The 9,173-nt window shown below is 36.5% G+C and overlaps 1 long non-coding RNA gene across 1 annotated transcript in view; it reads right to left on the bottom strand.

Annotated features, from left to right (window-relative positions):
• Positions 1–58: 58 nt before the first annotated feature.
• Positions 59–9,173, bottom strand: part of LOC111089917 — an 11,435-nt gene continuing 2,320 nt past the window's right edge. The window contains exon 3 of the long non-coding RNA XR_002614064.1: positions 59–553. This is a non-coding gene — a long non-coding RNA (uncharacterized LOC111089917). The remainder of the gene's footprint in view (positions 554–9,173) is intronic.

The raw sequence follows: 9,173 nt of genomic DNA, 5'->3' as shown, positions 1-9,173 counted from the left end.
ATATATATATATATATTTATTCAAAACACAATACAAGTCATAAAGATTTGATCTCCTTAGGTCATAATAAGGGTAACATAATCTTGATCACAAATTTGAAAAAAAAAAGTGTTTTTTTTCCTAGTAAAATCTGCAAATTTAAAGAAAATGGCATGTTTTAGCTAGTAAAGGAATCTGATATTTCTGTTCAGCTAACAAATGATTCTATATAAAGCTTACCGGTAATACAGAAAATTAGGCTTAAAAGAAAGTCTTTGTACAAGATATTACATAAACAAGGCAAACAGATATCTTTGGTTGTTTCATTTTTAAAATTTAAACTTATAATGTATGTCAAGGTTGAAGTTAACCCACTCTGTGCGTAAATAAATAATGTAAAACAGTAATTCTGAATGTGTGATCCACGAGTTTCCTTCAGGTGGTCCATAGAAAGGTTGTATTATTACGGAAAGGTTGTGACAGCACAGTGGTCCACTGAGATTAAAAAATTCAGGTGGGCCACTCAGAAACATTGATATAAGGAAAAATATATTCAGCTGCAGTCAGCATTCTACTGTAAATAAGAAATCTTTAAAATTAAGACAAAGGGAGGAAAAAAATCCATAAAACTGTTATAATAAGCGATATTTTAAACTCAGTATTTCAATGTATAACAAATATGGATACCACTTTATAGTTAGGGTGCCAATGTTGGATAATGAAGCTACGCACAAGTGACTTCAATTTATTTTTTAATGAAATAGATGCAAGGTCAATAATTAAATTATCTTCAAAGTTCTTATGAGGTAGTTATTTTAGATATGGTTTTATAATCACACAACCTTTTCGACAAATTATGTAAATACTCAATATGATGTTGTATAAAGAGCCCATCTGTTGTGAAAATTTAATATCAGGATTTAAGAAAACAAGAACAGCTGCTACTTTATTAAAAATTAAATTTGCATTGCCACAAAATTATTCATAGAATTTCTTGTCTGTTCAATACCGTTAGAAAAACTTTGAATCAAAACGTTGGTAACAAGACTAGGAATAAAATTAGGTTATGTTGAAAACGAGTGTTAAATCTATATCACTCACTGAATACGTAACTTATTTAAAATGGATACTTATAGTACTTAAATATTGTACTGAATGTTAACTTTCTAGCTGCAATAGGCAGGTCCTACACAGGCTTCACTTAACATTTGGCCCTGTCTATTTGTAGCAATGTAACTTTCCTTATAACCGCATGTACTAAATGTCTACACTACTCGATGGTCTGCAATGTTCTTGTTGTTAGAAATAAAACAGATACATAGACAATAGGTACACTGTTTTCATGAGATACTTATAGTACTGTTTAAAACATATGGTATAATGAATGATCTTTATATCAGGACCCACATAAATACACACGCACACATTTGTAGAACACTCCATTCATTTGCATATATAGAACTGACTGACAATGTGTGTCATGTCAAAAACAGATACAAAGACAATAGGTACACTGTTTTCATGAGATACGTATAGTACTGTTTAAAACATATGGTATAATGAATGATCTTTATATCAGGACCCACATAAATACACACACACACACATTTGTAGAACACTCCATTCATTTGCACATGTAGAACTGACTGACAATGTGTGTTGTGTCAAGTCCCATATGTACAGCTAATCCACCATCTTCTTCAACCTTGTGTTTGGCTATCCTTTAAGCTGAAGTACAACTACTCGATTTAACAAGACGTAACATAAGAGGAGATGACATTCTTTCAGCATTCACAAGTAAAGCTTCAGAATTTAACAGAATTAGAGACTAATGCTGATGAACTAGATATATTTAGTGAAGAATTAAAACAATTACTTAAAAATAACTAGAAAAACGGTCCCCAATTACTCCATAGAAATTTAAGAGGAAACAGAACAATATCCCCCGCTGGTGACGACCAATACACAAATACCCCATTGCAGAGGTGTAGGAACCTGGGGTGCTGTAGCACCCACACTTTTACATATTCACATTACCACGTACAGAGGTGTAGGAACCTGGGATGCTGTAGCACCCACACTTTTACATATTCCACATTACCACGTGCAGAGGTGTAGGAACCTGGGATGCTGTAGCACCCACACTTTTACATATTTCACATTACCACGTACAGAGGTGTAGGAACCTGGGGTGCTGTAGCACCCACACTTTTACATATTTCACTTATATAGCAACTGTAAATTATATTATTATATTAATTTCCTGGGCCCCCAGACCTCCATAAATTGAGCTGCCTTTGGCAACTCCTTGTACTTACAATCTCTCATTGTAAAATCTGCATGTCTAGCCAAGCACCCCAACTTTGAAACCCCTTCCTATACCACTAACATGTATTAGGAAAGTGACTGCAAGAATATTTATCCCAGAACTGATTATATTGTCTATAAAATCCTGAAACTGATTATATTGTCTATAAAATCCTGAAACTGATTATATTATCAATAAAATCCTGAAACTGATTATATTGTCTATAAAATCCTGAAACTGATTATATTATCAATAAAATCCTGAAACTGATTATATTGTCTATAAAATCCCGAAACTGATTATATTGTCTATAAAATCCCGAAACTGATTATATTATCAATAAAATCCCAAAACTGATTATATTGTCAATAAAATCCCAGATCTGATTATATTGTCAATAAAATCCTGAAACTGATTATATTGTAAATAAAATCCTGAAACTGATTATATTGTCAATAAAATCCCAGATCTGATTATATTGTCAATAAAATCCCAAAACTGATTATATTGTCAATAAAATCCCAGAACTGATTATATTGTCAATAAAATCCCAGAACTGATTATATTGTCAATAAAATCCCAGAACTGATTGTATTATCAATAAAATCCCAGAACTGATTATATTATCAATAAAATCCTAAGAGTGATTATATTATCAATAAAATCATAGAACTGATTATATTATCAATAAAATCATAGAACTGATTATATTATCAATAAAATCCTAGAACTGATTATATTATCAATAAAATCCTAGAACTGATTATATTGTCAATAAAATCCTAGAACTGATTATATTGTCAACTTACATTAAGGTCAGAAACAGTCAGATGTCATATTGGATGGAAATAGTGTGGATAAAACTTTAGTACTACAACAAATAAAGAAGCGTAGTGTTAATTGTTTTCTAAGTAGGCAGTACCGGACACTAATTTTACCAGGTTGAGAAAGCTGGAAGAATTAAGAGTCTAGGGAAGAGTTGGGGGACCAGAAAGAGAATCTCTTATCGAAGGGTGAAAAATAATTACCTAGAATTTAATTTTATCAAAATAAACAGGTGCAAGGATGACTCACCTCGGACCCACGTCACAAGAACAGAAGACCCATCTGGCTAGCATTTCTTCTGTTAGAGGGGTGGGTCCACTCAGTCTCATAATGGAGGGATTGCACTAACTTGAAAAGAACTCTCCATATTGACCACCCCACCAGCTTGAGACTGGAGAAGCAAGAGTTCTCCCTTTATTCACTAGAAGAAAATGAGGTGGGGGATTTGTGTTTAGGAGAACACCAGAAAATTGCATGGACCAAACAGAAATGTTCTATCACCTGCATAAAGTCCCACATTGATAGGTTGTGCAATGAGTTATCACTAATAGAGGCAGCAGATGTATGCCAGGTGCGAGGGCAAGATCACACCTGATATGTCATTTTGTTTTCCTGAAGTATGGCCTGGAAAATCCCATCTCAACAATGGGCACTAAGCAAGGATGAATAGGTTTAACAATTTGTTATTCTCCACTTGATGTAGAGAAAAGTATTTCCTGTGAGGCAACACTGGCCATTTGGTGGTTTCTATTGTCTCCAGTGTATATTCATATAGAGATAATAATGGTGATGTGGGAGCTATAAATAAAAGGATGTAGTAAAAACTCACTTCCTTTTGGAAGAGTGGTGAATGGAGGAAGATGAAACTGCACTGTGGTGTAAGTAATTAGACACAAATATGTCAGAGATCATCCACATAACCACTTACAAGATCTCATCCAGATAACACTGATGGCTAGGGGCAAAAAAAGCTGGGGGATGACAAACCTGAGCAGCTTGGAGATGAAGGAGTGATCTGGGAATAAAATGAACCTGGCCCTGTGATAAAGAGTGCAGGACAAATCCAAGACAGAAATGTCAAAGTAACATCTCCCACAAGCAAGAAGAAGAAAATATATCTTTGGAGAAAAATAGTACATAGAACAGATGGTCAAAGGTTCAAATGGAAGATGCATGAGAGCCCTAAGAACAAAACAGTTTCCAGTTCAGAAGATGAACTGGACAACTGATAAGAAAGTCTTTGATGATTTTCATGTGAGCCATAGAGAATGGCCAGGGAAGAGATGGGAGGTCGTGGATAAACATATAGAAAGAGAGTGGACTAATCCAGAGTTGGATCATCCATAGCCAGAACTGCAGAGTCCAGAACTGTTGACTAGAAAATTCAAAGCTTGGTGTTAAGGGGAGTTGCAAAGGTGTCAGAGAGAGTATACTCCAAAGTAGGAGCAAGTCCAATGAAACACCAGAAGATGTAGAGACCACTTTATTGGAATGATCAATTCTAGGTAAGACAGAGGTCCCAGGAGTGATTGCTTCCCTGATGATTGATATAAGAAATGACACTTGGGTTGTCCGAGATAGAGAGGTTGCTCCTATGGAGACTAGACCCCTGAAAGGATGTAGGTGTTCAGAGCTGCACCCCACCCAAACAAAGAGATACCTGTGAATCGATACGAGTCCAGGCATGGTGGGAGAACAGAGATACCCAAGGTAATGTGAGACTGACAGGTGAAGAGATGAAGGGAAAGACTCAAGAGAAGATGGTAATCAGCCAGAGTCTACTGAAGAGGATGCATATGGGTATGTCTGATAGACACAAGGGATTCAAGAGAAGCCAAAGTCCCCAAAATAGAAAAAACAGGAAGGGAAGCAGACATGAGAGCTTTTCCTTGTCTAAAAGATGTAAAAAAGAAGGCTGAGCAAAGAAGGCTAAGCCCCACAAATGAGTTGAAAAAAATGCTCAAGAAAATCAGATACTTGGTAAAATTCTCAAGTGCTTTTTGTATTGGACTGAATAGTTTTCACAAAGTTTAAAAGATTGGTTGTGCCCTCTGTGGGAAGGGGTAGACAGATTGGTAAACCAGGCCGGCCAACCCAAACAAGATGAGTCCTGAATAAAAAGGAAGGTCAAAGCCAATGATGCTGTTAGGATGGAGTGAGAAAGAGCCAATCATCCATATAGTAGTGGAATTGAAAGCCATATGAATACATCCTCCATGTGAATGTCCTCAGGCCTTGAAAGAATGGACCCAGAACTGTACATCTGACCATCATGAATGAACTAGGAAAAGTAACAAGTGGTTGGACAAATCAGAATGTGAAGAAATGCATCTGAAACATTGACTTTAGTCATCCATAGCCTGGTAGAAGGTGAGAACACTCATCCCAGACTGAAAAAATTGTTCATTTTGAATCAAGAGATTATAAGAAATTGGTTCAAAGATGATAGATCTATGACTCGCCCATCTCCGTCTTACTGGGAATGACAAAATATGACACTGGAATGGAGCTGAGGGTTGGCCCCAGAAACAAGTCACCTCTGCAATACACAATGTTCAGCTCTCTGAGAGAGGGAATGTCAGAAAGTAGAGAGGGGGGACAAAGAACAGGAAAGGAGGTAACCCAGTTCCGACCTCCTAGACCGAGTAAAGCAGGAAATCAAAGTGAAAAGAGATGACTTCTGATAAGCTGCTTAGCTTGAGTTTCCAGCATATAAGGAACTCCCACAAAAACCTCATGAGAAAGATAGGGTGACACAAAAAAGATCCTTGAAATAAACTAATGGAGGCAAACTCTGGAAAGTAAGGCATCTGACCAAGCAAATCCATAAATAAAGAAACCACTTCAACTGAAGTACTGTGGAAGAGGAGGAATCTAGGCCAAGATGAAGAACAGGTAGGTGCAATTTATCACAGTGAAGCTGTCTGGGTCACAATATAAAGTCTCTAAAAGAAGGTGAAGTGTGAACAGATAGTGAAAAAGCTGAACAACAGTAAGACTGAAAGCAATAGAAAGACAAAAGAGGAGGAGATCCCTGAGCTGGAAGAATAGATTCAAGGGACTGAAGCTCAAGGAAAGAATAAGAATCACAACCATATGACACAGAATTAGATTTAAGAGGTCTTGAAGGACAAGGCAGCTGAGGTGAGATACAAAATTAAGGCAAAAACGTATTAGCACAAACTAATATCAAGAAATGGGAGAAACAGAAGATAGAAGCCAAAGGAGGCTAATGCAGCAAGGAAGCCCAAGATTCAGCTAAAACAACTGGAGAAACCGAAAAAAACAACGAATACCTGTGTAATTAAATCAGCAAAAGATAAAGGAGGGGTTAGCTGTTCCTCGTTGGGAAGGGTGTGAACAGCAAGTGGTGTGAACAGCCTTTCAAAATTATCAAAAGACAAGGGAGATTCATCTGAAGCAACAGAAACAGAACATTAAGAATCCTGAATCTGAGAGTGGAATTGAACCTATCACCTGGTGTACAGTGGTTGTATCATCAACCATCACAGTGCCTTCAGTTGCCATTAAAACTGTAAAAAATGACTCCTGTTGAGGATTGTCAGGACTTCAGGAAGTGTCAGATCCATGGATATGTGAATTAACAGTTGAGCCAATCCACAAAAACATTTCATAATGACAGGAACTATTACTTTCAAAGCTACATTTTGACTAAACTGGTTCAGTGACAATGGTGAGAAGTGGAAAGTCCTTGATGACTCTTGTCACTTTGTTTAGTTGTACGTTTCTCATAACCAGGTGAATAAAGAGTTATTAATTTTCAACGTAACTATAATCCACTGAAATATTACATCCATTTTCAAAGGTATTCCTGAAGTCTGATCAATAAACTGATAATAAAAATATTAAAATCTAATGCATTTATTTTGCCCAAAGTTATATTTTCTTTGAACACTCAACGTTATCCTAACTCAACTTCGGGATTATAGTAAAAGCATCCCATAGTTTTTATATTCTTTTTTATTTCAAGATTAATAAAACACCTGATATTCCTATGGAGTGTTTAACACCGTACTTGGTGTGAGGTGTAATTAAAACTCCACTTTCACATACTCTTGTTTAATACAAGTATAGAAATGTATGATCTCAAGATAAAAAATTCCATTATTAAGTGAAACCAAAACCTATGTAAAAGCTAAAAAATCTCATAAACTGGAAACTAAACCACTTTCAATTTTTACTGAACATTTTTATTGAAAAATTCTAAACACGTAGAGCCAGAGTCAAAGGTGGATGTCATTATTCTATTACCACAGCATGTGGACACAAAGTGGCCATTTGATCCTTCAAGGCTGTCCTTGCACACCCACCCTTGAGGAAAAGAAAATTAAGAATAATTTCAATCCTAAACCTTTGTGTTTCAAGAATTCAATGATCACAACCTTTAAACTCCTGAAAGATGTTAGCCTCCACTACTGCCAATGATAACACATTCCATAAGCTAATCATCCAGGTTAGAAAAATAAAGCTGTCTTAATTGGATCCTACCTAGACTTTTTTTTTTCACATCTTAAATTTGTGTCTTATTGTCCTACTACCTTCAGGATACAGCATAAAGAAATCAGAAACATTCATCTTATCAATCGTCCAGATATTCTTATAAAGTTACCCTTCAATCTCCAAAGCCACCCTAGTAGCCTTCTTTTGAACATTTTCCAATAAGTAAATATCACTCTTTAGTCAGAAAACCAAAACTGCACACAATACTCTAAGTGAGATTAAAAAAAACTGACTTGTAGTGAGAGTGATAATAACATAACACATATAACAAGGGGTGATTTGATCCTTCAAGACTGTCCTTACACATCCAGCCTTCAAGGGGCAATTTGATCCTTCAAGACTGTCCTTACACATCCAGCCTTCAAGGGGTGATTTGATCCTTCAAGACTGTCCTTATACATCCAGCCTTCAAGGAGCGATTTGATCCTTCAAGACTGTCCTTATACATCCAGCCTTCAAGGGGCGATTTGATCCTTCAAGACTGTCCTTATACATCCAGCCTTCAAGGGGTGATTTGATCCTTCAAGACTGTCCTTGCACATCCAGCCTTCAAGGGGTGATTTGATCCTTCAAGACTGTACTTATACATCCAGCCTTCAAGGGGTGATTTGATCCTTCAAGACTGTACTTGCACATCCAGCCTTCAAGGGGCAATTTGATCCTTCAAGACTGTCCTTATACATCCAGCCTTCAAGGGGCAATTTGATCCTTCAAGACTGTCCTTGCACATCCAGCCTTCAAGGGGTGATTTGATCCTTCAAGACTGTCCTTGCACATCCAGCCTTCAAGAGGTGATTTGGACCTTCAAGACTGTACTTACACATCCAGCCTTCCAGGGATGATTTGATCCTTCAAGACTGTACTTACACATCCAGTCTTCAAGGGGTAAATAACAAAGTGATCAGTGTGAAATATGTGTGGGCTTGTGTGTAATATATCACTATTAAAAATGTGGTGCAAGTTAATAGTGATTTGATCCTTCAAGACTGTACTTACACATCCAGCCTTCAAGGGGCGATTTGATCCTTCAAGACTGTACATACACATCCAGCCTTGAGAAAGTAAAAACTTAAAACCACTTCTTTATTTTTCAGGAAATCAATGATTCCCCTTACAAATTCCTTTAAAACACTGGCCTCCTTTACTGCCAATGGCAACTCATTCCATAAGCCAGTCATTCTATTGGAAAAATAAAGCTGTCTTAACTGAAGCCTAGCCTGTCTTTTCCAAAACTTTAATGTGCATCCTCTTGACCTACTTTCTTTAGAATATAACACAAAGAAATCAGAAGTTTTTTTTTTCTTTTGATCCCCCTTTGGTAAAACCTTGTAAGCTTCAATAACATCACTTCTTACCCTTCCTTTCTTTAGAAAAAACAACAACTTAAAAGGCCTGAACTTATACCTAAAAGATAACCCTTCTAACTCCAAAATTATCCTAGCAGCTATTCTCTAAATCATATTCAGTAAGTCAATATCATTAATAATAATCTTTAACGTATAATGGCTGGAGACGGCTTAAATGGGTAATGAAGAAAAAC

Source organism: Limulus polyphemus, unplaced genomic scaffold (genome assembly GCF_000517525.1).
Source record: "Limulus polyphemus unplaced genomic scaffold, Limulus_polyphemus-2.1.2 Scaffold7854, whole genome shotgun sequence".
NCBI classification, from domain to species: domain Eukaryota; kingdom Metazoa; phylum Arthropoda; class Merostomata; order Xiphosura; family Limulidae; genus Limulus; species Limulus polyphemus.
The sequence above is the reverse complement of the archived record's forward strand: the minus strand, read 5'-3'. Positions and strand labels throughout refer to the sequence as shown.